Source organism: Triticum urartu, chromosome 4A (genome assembly GCF_056163025.1).
Source record: "Triticum urartu cultivar PI428250 chromosome 4A, HENAU_Tu73, whole genome shotgun sequence".
In the NCBI taxonomy this organism is placed as follows: Eukaryota; Viridiplantae; Streptophyta; class Magnoliopsida; order Poales; family Poaceae; genus Triticum; species Triticum urartu.
Window position 1 is genome coordinate 546,036,374 of NC_141876.1, and position 16,687 is coordinate 546,053,060.

Below are 16,687 nucleotides of genomic sequence, written 5' to 3' on the forward strand. Positions count from 1 at the left end.
TCCAAAAAGAAGAAGCAAAGAATCACCACCAAGAGAGAGGAGGAGTAGAGATGATCGTTATGAACGAAGATACTCACAGAGAAACAAGGATTCGGAAAGGAAGGAAAAATCATCAAGGAGCTACACAAGACGAAGACATCAAGCTCATGTTGGTGAATGGGTATCCAGCTCCGACTCCGACAGCCACTCCGAGAGAAGTTATCACTCCGACTCCGAAGATACTCAAGATGAAGGTGTTGCCGGTCTAGCACTTGTGTCAACCAACTCCTACGACATATTTGACTCACCAAATGAAGGAATTGGAAGATGCTTCATGGCCAAAGGTCCTAAGGTAACACACCCCGAGTATGTTGATTTCAATAGTGATGAAGATGACTTGTTAGGTGATGATTTGCTTGTTGACAACTCTAGTGATGAATACTATGATGAAACGTCAATTAAACATGCTAATCAAGATAAAACGAATGACAATGATAAGGAGAAGATTGAGGCTCTAACTAAAGAACTAAACACTCTTAAGTTAGCTCATGAAACTATCTTCGAAGATCATCGAGAAATTTTAAGAGCTCGTGAGAAATTACGCTTTGAAAAGCTCAATCTTGAGCAAGAGCATGAGTTCTTAAAAGCAATCAATGATGATCTCCGCAAGAAAAGCTCTTCTTACATTGCCAAGCGTTTACTCTTATCCACTTACATGCCTCAAGTCAAGTCTAGTAACAAGAACAAGAAAGATTCTTCCTCTAGCAGTAACAATGATCATGCTAAATCCAATATTGTTGCTTCTAGTAGTTCTCTTGATTCCACTAATGATTCTCTTAGCCAAGTTACACTTGAGCAAGAAAATAGTTTATTGAAGGGAATTATAGAGAAAGGAGTGTACAAAAGTCTTGCCGGGAGTAAGCAATTCGAGGAAATTGTGCGCAAGCAAGGAATGCACCGGAAGAATCAAGGTGTTGGTTTTGAACAAAAGTTCAATGCCAATGGAGTTGAGTGGGAAGAAGATCAATACCCCAAGACAAAGTTTGTTCCTCAACAAGAGAAGTATACTTCTTTCAAGGGGACACAAGCTCAAGATGATCTTCCACCACAAGACTACAAGCAAAAAGGCAAGGACAAGCTTCAAGAGGAAATTGACGCATTTGAAGAAGCTCCTAAGACCTTAGTCAAGTGGATTCCCAAGACTACTTCAAGTTCCACTTCATCAAGTACGACTACAACTCCAAGGATTCCCATCAAGATGATGTGGATCCAAAATAAGAAGAACTAGAGAGTTCTTGAGGGTGACTCCGCCAACATACTTCACTCTTATCATTTTGGCAAGAACAAGTGCAATCAACTTCCACATCTTGCACTAGTTCAAGGAGTCACAAACCCTCTTGTTGGTAAGACAAGGGACAAGGTAACCTAAAAGTTTTCATGGACATCATCTTTTGTGTGCATCACTCTATGTCTATGGATATCCTTGTTTGTTCCTTGTGGGACTAACCCATGTAGGTATTGAAAGTGCAATTCACTCAAATGGATAGCTCCAAGTGATCTACATCAACATTGAGCATCCACATCTTCAACGTCTACATGAAGTCATCATCGACAAAACCCAAGGTTAGTTCATCCCTCTTAGGGGGGATATCACATCTAGGGGGAGCTTTACTCTAAGACTTGAGCTAAAGCAACTCTAAAGATGTGAACACAACAATGCTTTATGTAAAAGTGGTAACCCCACTTGAGCTTAAACGGTGAGTATGACCTATGATCAAGTGCTCTCACTTGACTCCTAAGTCAATATACTCATATATGGATGACCTTGTCATCGCAAATTGCTTGATAGATGCTAGAATTGGTTGTGCATGCCTTGCCACATATTTCATTTGCCATCTTATTGTGTGAGCATGCTGGTTGCATATTTTGCTCATTCGAGGACATCCACTTGTTGTTTTGATTGTTTGGTTTTATTTTCTTTTGCCAAGTGGATGGACAAGAATGCCTAAGTACCTCCTCTAGCTATCTATGCTTTTCTCGTCTCAAACTCTATTCATGCTGCATCACAAAATTTGATCAAGTCAGATTCGAACCACTCTGTGTGAGGAGCGCTCGGAGCCCCCGATTCGTCATAGACTTAAACTTCCAAAACCTCTTTATGATTCTCGGTCTGACCGATACCCCACTTTCGGTCCTACCGAGATCATTAAGTTGATCTAGGTTTTCGATCTCGGTGCAACCAATTTGAACATTTCGGTCACACCGAGTTTCAGTAACTGCCTGTAGTTATGAATCTCGGTGCCACCGAGTTGTTCCACTCGGTCACACCGACAGGGTCGGGCTATATATAGTCACGGGCAAAATTTGGAAATTTCTCCGAACCCCTTCGCCCGCGCGATAGCCTGCTCTGCCAACGTGGTCTCCGGATCGTCTTCTCGCCGCCAGCCGCCTCCAGTCGCTGGTCTCCATCGCCATCAACGGGAATTCTGCCCCGCCGTTGCCGCCGTAGCGAGTCTCCGCCGAACTAGGGTATGGACTCGATCACAGTGCTATTCCCCGTCTGATTCCTAGCACATTGTGTTCTTCATGATTCTTGCCACGATTGAAACACTCCAATCCAGTCAATACGCCCGTAGATTAGCTTTGATTCGAAAATTTTAGGGTTAGGTTTCCGCCAAAACCATCTCGGACCCACCGAGTTGAAAAACTCGGTCCCACCGATTTGGCTTATGCCATTGCACAAGTGAGACTCGGTCTGACCGAGAATTACTTATCGGTGTGACCGATTTTGGAACTCTGTGAAACCCTAGCAGTCTCGGTGCCACCGAACTGTGACTCGGTCCTACCGAGTTCACTAGTTTAGGTTCCAAAACTACTTCGGTATCACCGAGTTTGAAAATCGGTAGATCCGAGATGATTTCAGTGGGAAACTAAAACTAAGTTTTTGGATCATTCTTTTGCAAAAATCTCTGCATTTTGTGATGCTCATCTTTTCTACCTCATCTATAAACTGTTCACAGGGTCAGCAGTCAGAGTTTGCAGCATGTCTGATCAAAGTGACAGCTAGAACATGTCAGAGCAGCAGGTGCACATGAGTGAGGGCACTAGTCCCTCCAGCTCTTCAGATGAGGGCAGCAGGAGCACCCCTAGCAACTTGCCAAAAGCTGCCACCAGACAGAGGAAGAAGAGAACTTCTGATTTCGAAGATGAAGATTATGTGGCAGAGGAAGAGGCCACATCAAAGAGAGTTGAGCCAGCTCAAGGCACAAAGCCAGGGCTGAAAATCAAAAGGCCAGCAGGCAGGCAGCCCATGTCAAAGGCAAGAGCTTCAACTGAGAATCCTGCACCCAAAGAGCCAGTTGCTGTTGAGGGAAAGAAAAGAAAGGAAAGGGTCAAGAAGACCATAGCCAGAGTGCTAGGAAAGGCTTCCATCATGGAAGAGGAAGAGGAAGAAGAGGTAGCTGCACCAGCACCCAAGGCACCCAAGCTGATGGGTGATGCCATAAGATCAGGGGCTACTGCATCTAAGCCCAAAGCTGCCTCCAAGCCAAAACCAAAGAGGAATACAAGGAGCATTCCTGCAGCTGAGAAGAACAAGGCCCCAGTGCCTGAGACTGTTGCTGAAGAAGAGGATGAAGAGCAAGTTCTGAGAAAGCTCAAGCCCAAGATCCCAGACCACAACGATGCGCATCCTGTGGCTGAGGACATGAAGCTCAGGAGAGATTCAGGGCTGAGGAAGTGGAGAGAAGCAGACCCGTATGCTTCAAGGAGGAGGACTGCTGTTGACTACAGATTCCACACTAAGGAACAGCAGGACTTCTATGAGACAGTGCTGCTTGATAAGAAGCCAATAGTCTGTGATATGAGATGGGTTGACTGGCAGTACATCAAGGACAATGAGGAGCACTATCCTGGAGTGCAAGACAGCTTCATAGCTTGTGGAGTAGCTGACTTTGTTGGGAAGAAGCTCACAAAGTGGAATGAGGAGCTTATAATGCAGTTCTACTCCACAGCACATTTTTATTCAGATGGGAGGATCACATGGATGTCTGAGGGTACAAGGTACCAATCCACAGTTGCTGAGTGGGCACAGATCATTAATGCCCCAGAGGAGCATGATGATGACTTGGACATATATGCCAAGAAGAAGATGGACCATAACTCTATGTCCAATATGTACAAGGAAATTCCCAATGAAGCTCTTAACACCTTAAAATTTGGGTCTGTGCATTACCTTCTGTCAGGGCTGCCAACTATCAATTGGATCTTGAGGCACACCTTATTGCCCAAGTCTGGAGATCACAAGATGATCAGAGGCCATGCTATCAACTTGCTACATGTATTTGATGTACCTCAGAAGTTCAAGGTGATGAGCCTCATAGTGGAAACTATCAAAAGGACTGCAGCAGATCAGAAGAGGAGTTGCGGATATGCCCCTCAGATCCAAGAGCTCATTAACTCCAAGATGGGCACGGGCATATATTTATTGGACAAGGAACACCTGCCCATCCGTCCAGATTTTGAGGACAATCAAGTTGTCATGACTGAGAACGAGCCATCATCTGCCCAAGCATACGCAAAGAAGGAGAAGGCAAGGAAGGAGAAAGCTGCCAAGATGCCAACTCAAGAGGAGGCATCTGAGTATTTCTTGAAGACCAAACAAGAGCAGCTTGGTTACCTGATTGCATCCACCCTGCGGATTGAGCAAGGACTAGCCACCCTAACTCAAAACCAGGCAAGCCTAGAGAGAATCATGGAACAAAAGTTCTATGACTTGGATGTCAAGGTAACGGAGATTCAGACTGCAATGAGCAGCTCCAAGATGATATGCAGGAGACGAGAGGCAGGACTACCACTCATGCCTTTGCCAGAGTGCCACGAGGTCCGAGGTCATCTGTCGTGCCAGTTGCTGACACAAGAGCCACCACCTCAGCACCAGCTACAGCCTCAGTTCCACCAGCTCCAGCATCTACTTCAGCTCCAACTCCAGCGTCTACTTCAGCGTCTACAGAAGCCTTCGTCCTTGGAGTGATCCGGACTCCACCACCACCAGAAGATCAAGCCTGAGCGTCGATCTAGTACTATGCATTTTCTAGGAACTTTTTGGTAACTTGTTGCCAAAGGGGGAGAAAAATGTATAGATCATAGGCTTCGAGAGAGAGAGTGTTGCTTTTCTCTCTTGCTTTATTTGGTGGTTTTTTCAAACTTGTTTGCTTTTGAGTGCTTGAGATACTACATCATTATTTGTGAGACATTGATGATCATGTGCTTGATCATAAGCTACACTTAATGCTTGCTTAATGCTATTATCTTATCTATCTTATGTGATCTTTCACTATTCTTGGTGATGAGTGCATGTATTTCATTCTTATCATTTTAAGCGCTCCACCAAGATGTATGTGACATGGAAGAGTAACCCATGACTCTAACTCCTTGTGCATTTGCAGTCCAAAGCAAATTTTAAATATGCACAAATTTAGGGGGAGCTCTTACTTATCACATACTTCTCAAAGCGACGATATATTTCATGCTTATTATCATTTGTCGAAGCTTTGATCTATATGTTGTCATCAATTACCAAAAAGGGGGAGATTGAAAGTGCAACTATCCCTAGGTGGTTTTGGTAATTCATAACAACATATAGCTCATTGAGCTAATGCTATTCCAAGATGATTATTTCAGGAAAAGCTCAATGATTGGCATGGCATGGATGTGAAAGTGGAACCCTCAAAATGCTAAGAAAAAAGGATTGGCTCAAGCTCAAAAGCTCAAGACTCTTCATTTTATATTTTAGTGATCCAAGATCACATTGAGTCTTTAGGAAAAGCCAATACTATCAAGGAGGGATGAGGTGTTGCTTAATGAGCCTCTTGCTTCATGTGCTTAGTGATATGCTCCAAAAACCCTCAACTACTTTCCCATATCCACATTTGACCTAAACCCTAAGCCAAACTCGGTCCTACCGATTCTTCCTATCCGGCGCCACCGAGTTTCACTTGTCATTAGCCACTGCCAAACCCTAGCAATTAGGTTCTACCGATAGGGATCTCGGTCTCACCGAGATGGGATTGCAAACTCTCTGTTTCCCTTCCGTAACTTTTCGGTCTCACCGAAAGAGCGAATCGGTCCCACCGAGATTGCAATGTAAATTCAGTGTTTCCCCTTTGTAACTTTTCGGTCTCACCGAAAGAGCAAATCGGTCCCACCGAGTTTGCCTGACCAACTCTCTGGTTAGCTAATTACCAAATTCGGTCTCACCGAGCTTGTGTAATCGGTCTCACCGAGATTACGTTATGCCCAAACCCTAACCATATCAGTCCTACCGAGTTGCATGTCAGTCCCACCGAAAATCTCTAACGGTCACTAGGTTTACATTTTCGGTCCGACCGAGTTTGTGATTCGGTCCCACCGAGATTGGAAAACTGTGTAACGGTTGGATTTTGTGTGGAGGCTATATATACCCCTCCACCTCCTCTTCATTCGAGGAGAGAGCCATCAGAACACATACACCATTCCAACTCGTATGTTCTGAGAGAGAACCACCTACTCATGTGTTGAGACCAAGATATTCCATTCCTACCATATGAATCTTGATCTCTAGCCTTCCCAAGTTGCTTTCCACTCAAATCTTCTTTCCACCAAATCCAAATCCTATGAGAGAGAGTTGAGTGTTGGGGAGACTATCATTTGAAGCACAAGAGCAAGGAGTTCATTACCTACACACCATTTGTTACTTCTTGGAGAGTGGTGTCTCCTAGATTGGCTAGGTGTCACTTGGGAGCCTCCGACAAGATTGTGGAGTTGAACCAAGAAGTTTGTAAGGGCAAGGAGATCGCCTACTTCGTGAAGATCTACCGCTAGTGAGGCAAGTCCTGTGTGGGCGATGGCCATGGTGGGATAGACAAGGTTGCTTCTTCGTGGACCCTTTGTGGGTGGTTGCTTCTTCGTGGACCCTTCGTGGGTGGAGCCCTGTGTGGACTCGCGCAACCATTACCCTTTGTGGGTGGAGCCCTGTGTGGACTCTCGCAACCGTTACCCTTTGTGGGTTGAAGTCTCCATCAACGTGGATGTAGGATAGCACCACCTATCCGAACCACGGGAAAAACATCCGTGTCTCATATTGCGTTTGAATTCTCCAAACCCTTCCCTTTACATTCTTGCAAGTTGCATGCTTTACTTTCCGCTACCAATATACTCTTTGCATGCTTGCTTGAATTATGTGATGATTGCTTGACTTGTCCTAAAATAGCTAAAATCTGCCAAGAACTAAAATTGGGAAAAGGTTAAGCTTTTATTTGGTCAAGTAGTCTAATCACCCCCCTCTAGACATACTTTCGATCCTACAGGCGTAACCCTTTACGACGAACTATTTTATCACCTCCATAACCGAGAAATATATCCTTATTCCTCTAAGGATAATTTAGACCGCTATCTGGTGATCTACTCCTAGATTACCTTTGTACCCTCCTGCCAGATATGTGGCAAGGCACACATCAGGTGCGGTACTCAGCATGGCATACCATATAGAGCCTATGACAAAAGCATAGGGGACGACCTTCGTCCTTCCTCTTTCCTCTGCCGTGGTCGAGCTTTAAGTCTTAACTTCATACCTTACAACTCAGGCAAGAACTCCTTTGACTGATCCATCTTGAACACCTTCAAGATCATGTCAAGGTATGTGCTCATTTGAAAGTACCATTAAGCGTTTTGATCTATCCTTATAGATCTTGATGCTCAATGTTCAAGTAGCTTAATCCAGGCTTTCCATTGAAAAACACTTTCCAAATAACCCTATATGCTTTCCAGAAATTCTACATCATTTCTGATCAACAATGTGTCAACAACATATACTCATCAGAAATTCTATAGTGCTCCCACTCACTTCTTTGGAAATACAAGTTTCTCATAAACTTTGTATATACCCAAAATCTTTGATCATCTCATCAAAGCATACATTCCAACTCCGAGATGCTTACTCCAGTCCTTAGAAGGATTCCTGGAGCTTTGCATACTTGTTAGCAACTTTCAGGATTGACAAAACCTTCCGGTTGTATCACATACAACCTTTCCTCAAAATCGTCGAGGAAACAATGTTTTGATATCCTATCTGCAAGATTTCATAAATAATGCAGTAATTGCTAACATAATTCCAACAGACTCTTAGCATCGCTACGAGTGAGAAAGTCTCATCATAGTCAACTCCTTGAACTTGTCGGAAAAATCTTAACGACAAGTCGAGCTTTCTTAATGGTGATACTTACCATCATTGTCCATCTTCCTTTTAAAATCCATCTGTACTCAATTACGACCATCGAGCCGTTCTGCCAAAGTCTACACTTTGTTTTCATACATGGATCCTCTCTCGGATTTTATGGCCTCAAGCCATTTATCGGAATCCGGGCCCACCATCGCTTCTCCATGGCTCGTAGGTTCATTGTTGTCTAGCAACATGACTTCCAAGACAGGATTACGTACCACTCTGAAGTAGTACGCATCCTTGTCATCCCACGAGGTTTGGTAGTGACTTGATCTGAAGTTTCATGATCACTATCATAAGCTTCCACTTCAATTGGTGTAGGTGCCACAGGAACAACTTCCTGTGCCCTGCCACACACTAGTTAAAGAGACGATTCAACAACCTTATCAAGTCTCCACCATCCTCCCACTCAATTCTTTCGAGAGAAACTTTTCCTCAAGAAAGGACCCGATTCTAGAAACAATCCCTTATTGCTTTCGGATCTGAGACAGGAGGTATACCCAACTGTTTTGGGTGTCCTATGAAGATGCATTTATCCGCTTTGGGTTCGAGCTTATCAGCCTGAAACTTTTTCACATAAGCGTCGCAGCCCCAAACTTCTAAGAAATGACAGCTTAGGTTTCTCTAAACCATAGTTCATATGGTGTCATCTCATCGGAATTACGTGGTGCCCTATTTAAAGTGAATGTGGTTGTCTTTAATGCCTAACCCATAAACTATCTTGGTAATGAGACATCATGGTATGCATCATATCCAATAGGGTGCAGTTATGATGTTCGGACACACCATCACACTATGGTGTTCCAGGCTATATTAGTTGTGAAACAATTTCCACAATGTCTTAATTCTGTGCCAAACTCGTAATTCAGATATTCATCTCTATGATCATATCATAGATCTTCTATCCTCTTGTCACGACAATCTTTCAACTTCACCCTGAATTACTTGAACCTTTCAATAATTCAGACTCGTGATTCATCAAGTAAATATACTCAACATCTACTCAAATCATCTGTGAAGTAAGAACATAACGATATCCACTACATGCCTCAGCACTCATTGGATTGCACACATCAAAATGTATTACTTCCAACAAGTTGCTTTCTAGTTCCATTTTACTGAAAACAGGCTTTCAGTCATCTTGCCCATGTGGTATGATTTGCATGTCTCAAGTGATTCAAAATCAAGTGAGTCCAAACGGTCCATTTGCATGGAGTTTCTTCATGCATATACACCAATAGACATGGTTTGTATGTCTCAAACTTTTCAAAAATGAGTGAGTCCAAAGATCCATCAACATGGAGCTTCTTCATGCGTTTTATACCAATATGACTCAAATTGCAGTGCCACATTTGTGTGGTACTATCATTACTATCTTATACCTTTGGCATGAAAATGTGTATCACTACGATCGAGATTCAATAAACCATTCATTTTAGGTGCAAGACCATTGAAGGTATTATTCAAATAAACAGAGTAACTGTTATTCTCCTTAAATGAATAACCGTATCGCGATAGACATAATCCAATCATGTCTATGCTCAACGCAAACACCAAATAACAATTATTTAGGTTTTAATACCAATCTCGATGGTAGAGGGAGCGTGCGATGCTTGATCATATCAACCTTGGAAATACTTCCAACACATATCGTCAGCTCACCTTTAGCTAGTCTCCGTTTATTCCGTAGCTTTTATTTCGAGTTACTAACACTTAGCAACCGAACCGGTATCTAATACCCTGGTGCTACTAGGAGTACTAGTAAAGTACACATTAACATAATGCATCCAATATACTTCTATCGACCTTGCCAGCCTTCTTATCTACCAAGTATCTAGGGTAATTCTGCTCCAGTGGTTGTTCCCCTTTATTACAGAAGCACTTAGTCTCGGGCTTGGGTTCCACTTTGGGTTTCTTCACTTGAGCAGCAACTGACTTGTCGTTTCATGAAGTATCCCTTTCTTGCCCTTGCCCTTCTTGAAACTAGTGGTTTCACCAACCATCAACAATTGATGCTCCTTCTTGATTTCTACTTTTGTGGTGTCAAACATCGCGAATATCTCAAGGATCATCATATATGTCCCTGATATATTATAGTTCATCACGAAGCTCAAGCAGCTTGGTGGTAATGACTTCGGAGAACCATCACTATTTCATCTGGAAGATCAACTCCTACTCGATTCAAGCGATTGTTGTACTCAGACAATCTGAGCACAAGTTCAACAATTGAGCTTTTCTCCCTTAGTTTGCAGGCTAAGAAAATCGTCGGAGGTCTTATACCTCTTGACGTGGGCACGAGCCTGAAATCCCAATTTCAGCCCTCGAAACATCTCATATGTTTCGCGACGTTTCAAAACGTCTTCGGTGCCTCAACTCTAAACCGTTTAACTGAACTATCACGTAGTTATCTAAATTGTGTATGTCAGATGTTCGCAACATCCACAGACAACGTTCGAGGTTCATCATACTGAGCGGTGCATTAAGGACATAAGCCTTCTATGAAGCAATGAGGACAATCCTCAGTTTACGGACCTAGTCCGCATAATTGCTACTATCAACTTTCAACTAAATTTTCTCTAGGAACATAACTAAACAGTAGAACTGAAGCGCGAGCTACGACATAATTTGCGAAGACCTTTTGACTATGTTCAAGATAATTAAGTTCATCTTATGAACTCCCACCCAGATAGACATCCCTCTAGTCATCTAAGTGATTACATGATCCGAGTCAACTAGGCCGTGTCCGATCATCACGTGAGACGGACTAGTCATCATCGGTGAACATCTTCATGTTGATCGTATCTACCATACGACTCATGCTCGACCTTTTGGTCTCTTGTGTTCCGAGGCCATGTCTGTACATGCTAGGCTCGTCAAGTCAACCTAAGTGTTTTGCATGTGTTCCGAGGCCATGTCTGTACATGCTAGGCTCGTCAACACCTGTTGTATTCGAACGTAAGAATCTATCACACCCGATCATCACGTGGTGCTTCGAAACGACGAACTTTCGCAATGGTGCACAGTTAGGGGGAACACTTTCTTGAAATTTTAGTGAGGGATCATCTTATTTACTACCGTCGTTCTAAGCAAACAAGATGCATAAACATGATAAACATCACATGCAATCAAATAGTGACATGATATGGCCATCATCACTTTGCTCCTCTTGATCTCCATCTTCGGGGCTCCATGATCATCATCGTCACCGGCATGACACCATGATCTCCATCATCATGATCTCTATCATCGTGTCTTCATGAAGTTGTCTCGTCAACTATTACTTCTACTACTATAGCTAACGGTTAGCAATAAAGTAAAGTAATTACATGACGTTTATGTTGACACGCAGGTCATAAATAAATTAAGACAACTCCTATGGCTCCTGCCGGTTGTCATACTCATCGACATGCAAGTCGTGATTCCTATTACAAGAACATGATCAATCGCATACATCACATATATCATTCATCACATCCTTTTGGCCATATCACATCACATAGCATACCCTGCAAAAACAAGTTAGACGTCCTCTAATTGTTGTTTGCATGTTTTACGTGGCTGCTATGGGTTTCTAGCAGGAACGTTTCTTACCTATGCAAAAACCACAACGTGATATGCCAATTGCTATTTACCCTTCATAAGGACCCTTTTCATCGAATCCGATCCGACTAAAGTGGGAGAGACAGACACCCGCTAGCCACCTTATGCAACTAGTGCATGTCAGTCGGTGGAACCAGTCTCACGTAAGAGTACGTGTAAGGTCGGTCCGGGCCGCTTCATCCCACAATGCCACCGAATCAAGATTGGACTAGTAATGGTAAGCATATTGAACAAAATCAACGCCCACAACTACTTTGTGTTCTACTCGTGCATAGAAACTACGCATAGACCTAGCTCATGATGCCACTGTTGGGGAACGTAGCATAAATTCAAAATTTTCCTACGTGTCACCAAGATCTATCTATGGAATCATCTAGCAACAAGGGAGGAGTGGATCTACATACCCTTGTAGATCATGCGCGGAAGCGTTCAAGAGAACGGGGTTGATGGAGTCGTACTCGTCGTGATCCAAATCACCGATGATCCTAGCGCCGAACGGACGGCACCTCCGCGTTCAACACACGTACGGAGCAGCGACGTCTCCTCCTTCTTGATCCAGCAAGGGGGGAGGAGAGGTTGATGGAGATCCAGCAGCACGACGGCGTGGTGGTGGAAGTAGCGGGATTCCAACAGGGCTTCGCCAAGCGCTATGGGAGGAGGAAGATGTGTCATGGGAGGGAGAGGGAGGCGCCAGGGCTTAGGTGCGGCCGCCCTCCCTTCCCCCCCCCCCCACTATATATAGGGCCAAGGGAGAGGGGGGGCGCAGCCTTGGCCCTTCCTCCAAGGAAGGGTGCGGCCAGGGAGGAGTCCATCCTCCCCAAGGCACCTAGGAGGAGCCTTCCCCTTTTAGGACTCTTTCTTTCCCTTATCTCTTGGCGCATGGACCTCTTGGGGCTGGTGCCCTTTGCCCATATAGGCCAAGGTGCACACCCCTACAGCCCATGTGGCCCCCCGGGGCAGGTGGACCCCCTCGGTGGACCCCCAGACCCCTTTCGGCACTCCCGGTACAATACCGATAATGCGCGAAACTTTTCTGGCGATCAAAACAAGACTTCCCATATATAAATCTTTACCTCCGGACCATTCCGGAACTCCTCGTGGCGTCCGGGATCTCATCCGGGACTCCGAACAACTTTCGGGTTACCGCATACTAATATCTCTATAACCCTAGCGTCACCGAACCTTAAGTGTGTAGACCCTACGGGTTCGGGAGACATGCAGACATGACCGAGATGACTCTCCGGTCAATAACCAGCAGCGGGATATGGATACCCATGTTGGCTCCCACATGTTCCACGATGATCTCATCGGATGAACCACGATGTCAAGGACTTAATCAATCCTGTATACAATTCCCTTTGTCTAGCGGTACGATACTTGCCCGAGATTCGATCGTCGGTATCCCGATACCTTGTTCAATCTCGTTACCGGCAAGTCTCTTTACTCGTTTCATAACACATCATCCCATGATCAACTCCTTGATCACATTGTGCACATTATGATGATGTCCTACCGAGTGGGCCCAGAGATACCTCTCCGTTTACACAGAGTGACAAATCCCAGTCTCGATTCGTGCCAACCCAACAGACACTTTCGGAGATACCTGTAGTGTACCTTTATAGCCACCCAGTTACGTTGTGACGTTCGGCACACCCAAAGCACTCCTACGGTATCCAGGAGTTGCACAATCTCATGGTCTAGGGAAATGATACTTGACATTAGAAAAGTTTTAGCATACGAACTACATGATCTTGTGCTAGGCTTAGGATTGGGTCTTTGTCCATCACATCATTCTCCTAATGATGTGATCCCGTTATCAATGACATCCAATGTCCATGGTTAGGAAACCGTAACCATCTATTGATCAACGAGCTATTCAACTAGAGGCTTACTAGGGACATGGTGTCGTTTATGTATCCACACATGTATCTGAGTTTCCTATCAATACAATTCTAGCATGGATAATAAACGATTATCATGAACAAGGAAATATAATAATAACTAATTTATTATTGCCTCTAGGGCATATTTCCAACACATCTCTCCAGATCCGATGGTTGACTTTAGCGGTGAGATGAAAATTATGGTCGAAGGTTTGACGCAAAGGGATGGTTGTGCAGCGGCGGCGGTTGCACATCGCATGTAGTTGTTTGGATCGCAAAAAATGATGGTGACAACACATAAGTGACTTTGTTGGTGGTGCTACATGTATTCGGTCTCAAGCTTTAGGGTGAAAGCCTAGGTCTGGCTCAAGTTATACCTAGCAATGGTGATATTTTTTGCGTCATTACTTTCTTGAAGGCATTGCTCAGATATGCTTTGGCCGATTCTTCATGGTGAAAACCTAGATTCTGTCCTTTATGGTTGGATTCGGTTGCGGCGAATCCGCCAACGTCGCTCCCTTCCTGAAGGCATTGCACTTGAAGAACTTCATGGTTCATGTGGAGTCATGAGATGGTTGGTGCGGATATGGTTATTATTATAGTTTGTCGATTGCGGATCTGATCGCTTTGTTTTTTTCTTTTTCCTCGCCTACTCCTAGCTTTGGTATTATATCACTTTGCAACATCTTTTATGTGTGTTGGTTTTGGTTGTGTGCATCCTAACCATGCATAGGTCGAATGTGTGCTCATAGTGTTTGTATCCTCTTGATGCTCCATTTAGAGCCAATAAAATTTACTCTTTATTGAAAAAGTGGAAGGGAGTGGTACCAATTACGGTAACAGATGATCTCAAATAATTGCACCAGTTAGGGTATGCATGTGTTCTATCTAGCCACCTCCACTTAGCTCAAGTGTGTGATCAGTCCTAGCAGTCTACCGCCCGATGTTCGTCTCATACGTGCGGATACCATTAGTTGTAGTGCACTTGCGCTACTCTAGCGAACCTATACGAGGGATCCGGTGACCAAGCTATTCGAGGGAGACCGAGGTGGAGACGACTCCGGCGACGCGCTACTTCAACACTTCTTCAACCGCAAGGACTAAGCCTCTAGTGGTAATCCCGTGATCTATCTCCTAAGCATGGTCATGGGTGATATGTGTGGTAGGATTAAATTTTTAATATGCATAGTTGCACGCTCGTATCCCAACAACTTCAAGAAAGCATGGGATGCAATCTTCCCTTCTACGCGGTCACATCGACTGTCCCATTAATTCATACAAGGTGTAATCCAAATCTTTCTCATGCTCACTCTCAATGATCATGGTGTGCAGGATCACGGCGGTCGTGATGATGTACGAAAGGATATCTTGATTCCAAAACCTAGCCGGTCCTCGAACAATAGCAAAGTAGGATTGCAAAATCCCCAAAGCCCTCTCACATCTTTCCTGGCAGCGCTTGAGAATTATGGAAATGTAGTTATTTCTTACCCTGGGGGCTTGAAATTGGATTCACAAAAGTAGCCCACTTCGGATATATCCCATCTGCAAGGTAGTAACCCATGTTGTATGTGCGACCATTTGCTTGAAACTTCATCAGTGGTAATTCTTCATTGGCTAACCATGCAGAGAGTGGCGATTGCTGCAACACACTGATGTCATTGCAAGATCCAGGATCCCATCATATGCATGCCAAATCCATGTCTCTTGATCGGGCACGGCTTCAAGAATGATGGCGGCATCCTTTGAACTGACCATGCCATGTTGCCGTGTAGTTCCTCCACCTTCAGCGCATGCAATCAATTAAGCTGAGCATACCTGGAAACCCACGTGCTTTGTTCATTTCCAGAAGCCTTCGAATGTCTTGGCAAGGCTCTCAAAATACTCTACCCCGAATACTTCAATCACCGCCTTTGCAAATTTCATGACAAACAAGATTGAAGTGCTCTCTCCCGTTAAGCAATGAGGAGAAATCTGGTCGGTTGCTTGTCGGGGTCGAGATGGTCGCCGCGCCGGCTAGGCCTTGCGGTGGTCTTCTCGATGCATTTTTCATCGTTGCGCTGACCGAAAGCCAGAAGTTTCGAAGGAGCAGCTATTCGGCTCACTCGTGATGGTCAAGTGGTAGTCAAGGCGACCGTTAATCAACCTCAACAGTGAGCGGTGGTGCTACGACGACCATTAAGGGGGGCGGAGGGGCAGCGAATGTTCGGTCAATGCAATTTGAGGCGGCAATTGATCCCGAATTGGTGACTGTGACGGGGTTGTTGCAACCGTTCGGAGCGGTGGGATTGGGCAGCGGAGTTGCGGTGTCCCCAGAGAGGATAGCGGGCTCACTACGTTGGCGTGGAATGGCGAGATCCCGCCGATTGCAATCATAGAGAAGAGGCGGGTGCGGTAGTGACAATTTTCAGCATGGCATTTAGGCTTCACGCGGCTGCAGACATATTTTGCGGCAGCTAGGTGGAGTGCTGCAAATATGCAACACTTGGGACTAAAATATGAAGTTGCCAAAAAGAAGTGCAATGTCATTTACAGACACATCATCTGTTGAAACACTATCTTTGGTTCAAATACCCTAAAAAGCAGATTTTCAAGCACTTGCCCTATTATACATCATCTGTTAAAGATGCTCGAACGCTTGAGGGGGAGACATCCAGGATAGCTTCTCTTCTACCATCAGGACTAGAGGAGATCCGCCCGGCCGGCCTTGTTGGTGGAATCGAATTCTGATTCTTCTCTTTATTATTACGTTCTTCAGACACATGACTCATACTGTAGAATTTGCAGGTTTTAGTAAGATTGTTGAGGAAATTGCACGCACAACAGATTTTATTTTGTGCTTTTCGTCTCTTGATTGATTCTTGTGAGCCCAAATGCCCCGATCATCAGGGAGCGACTACAATAGAAAAAGGGCCACAGGTGCAAAAATAGAAAAACATATCCGGGCCATTGGATCATAGGTGGATGGCAC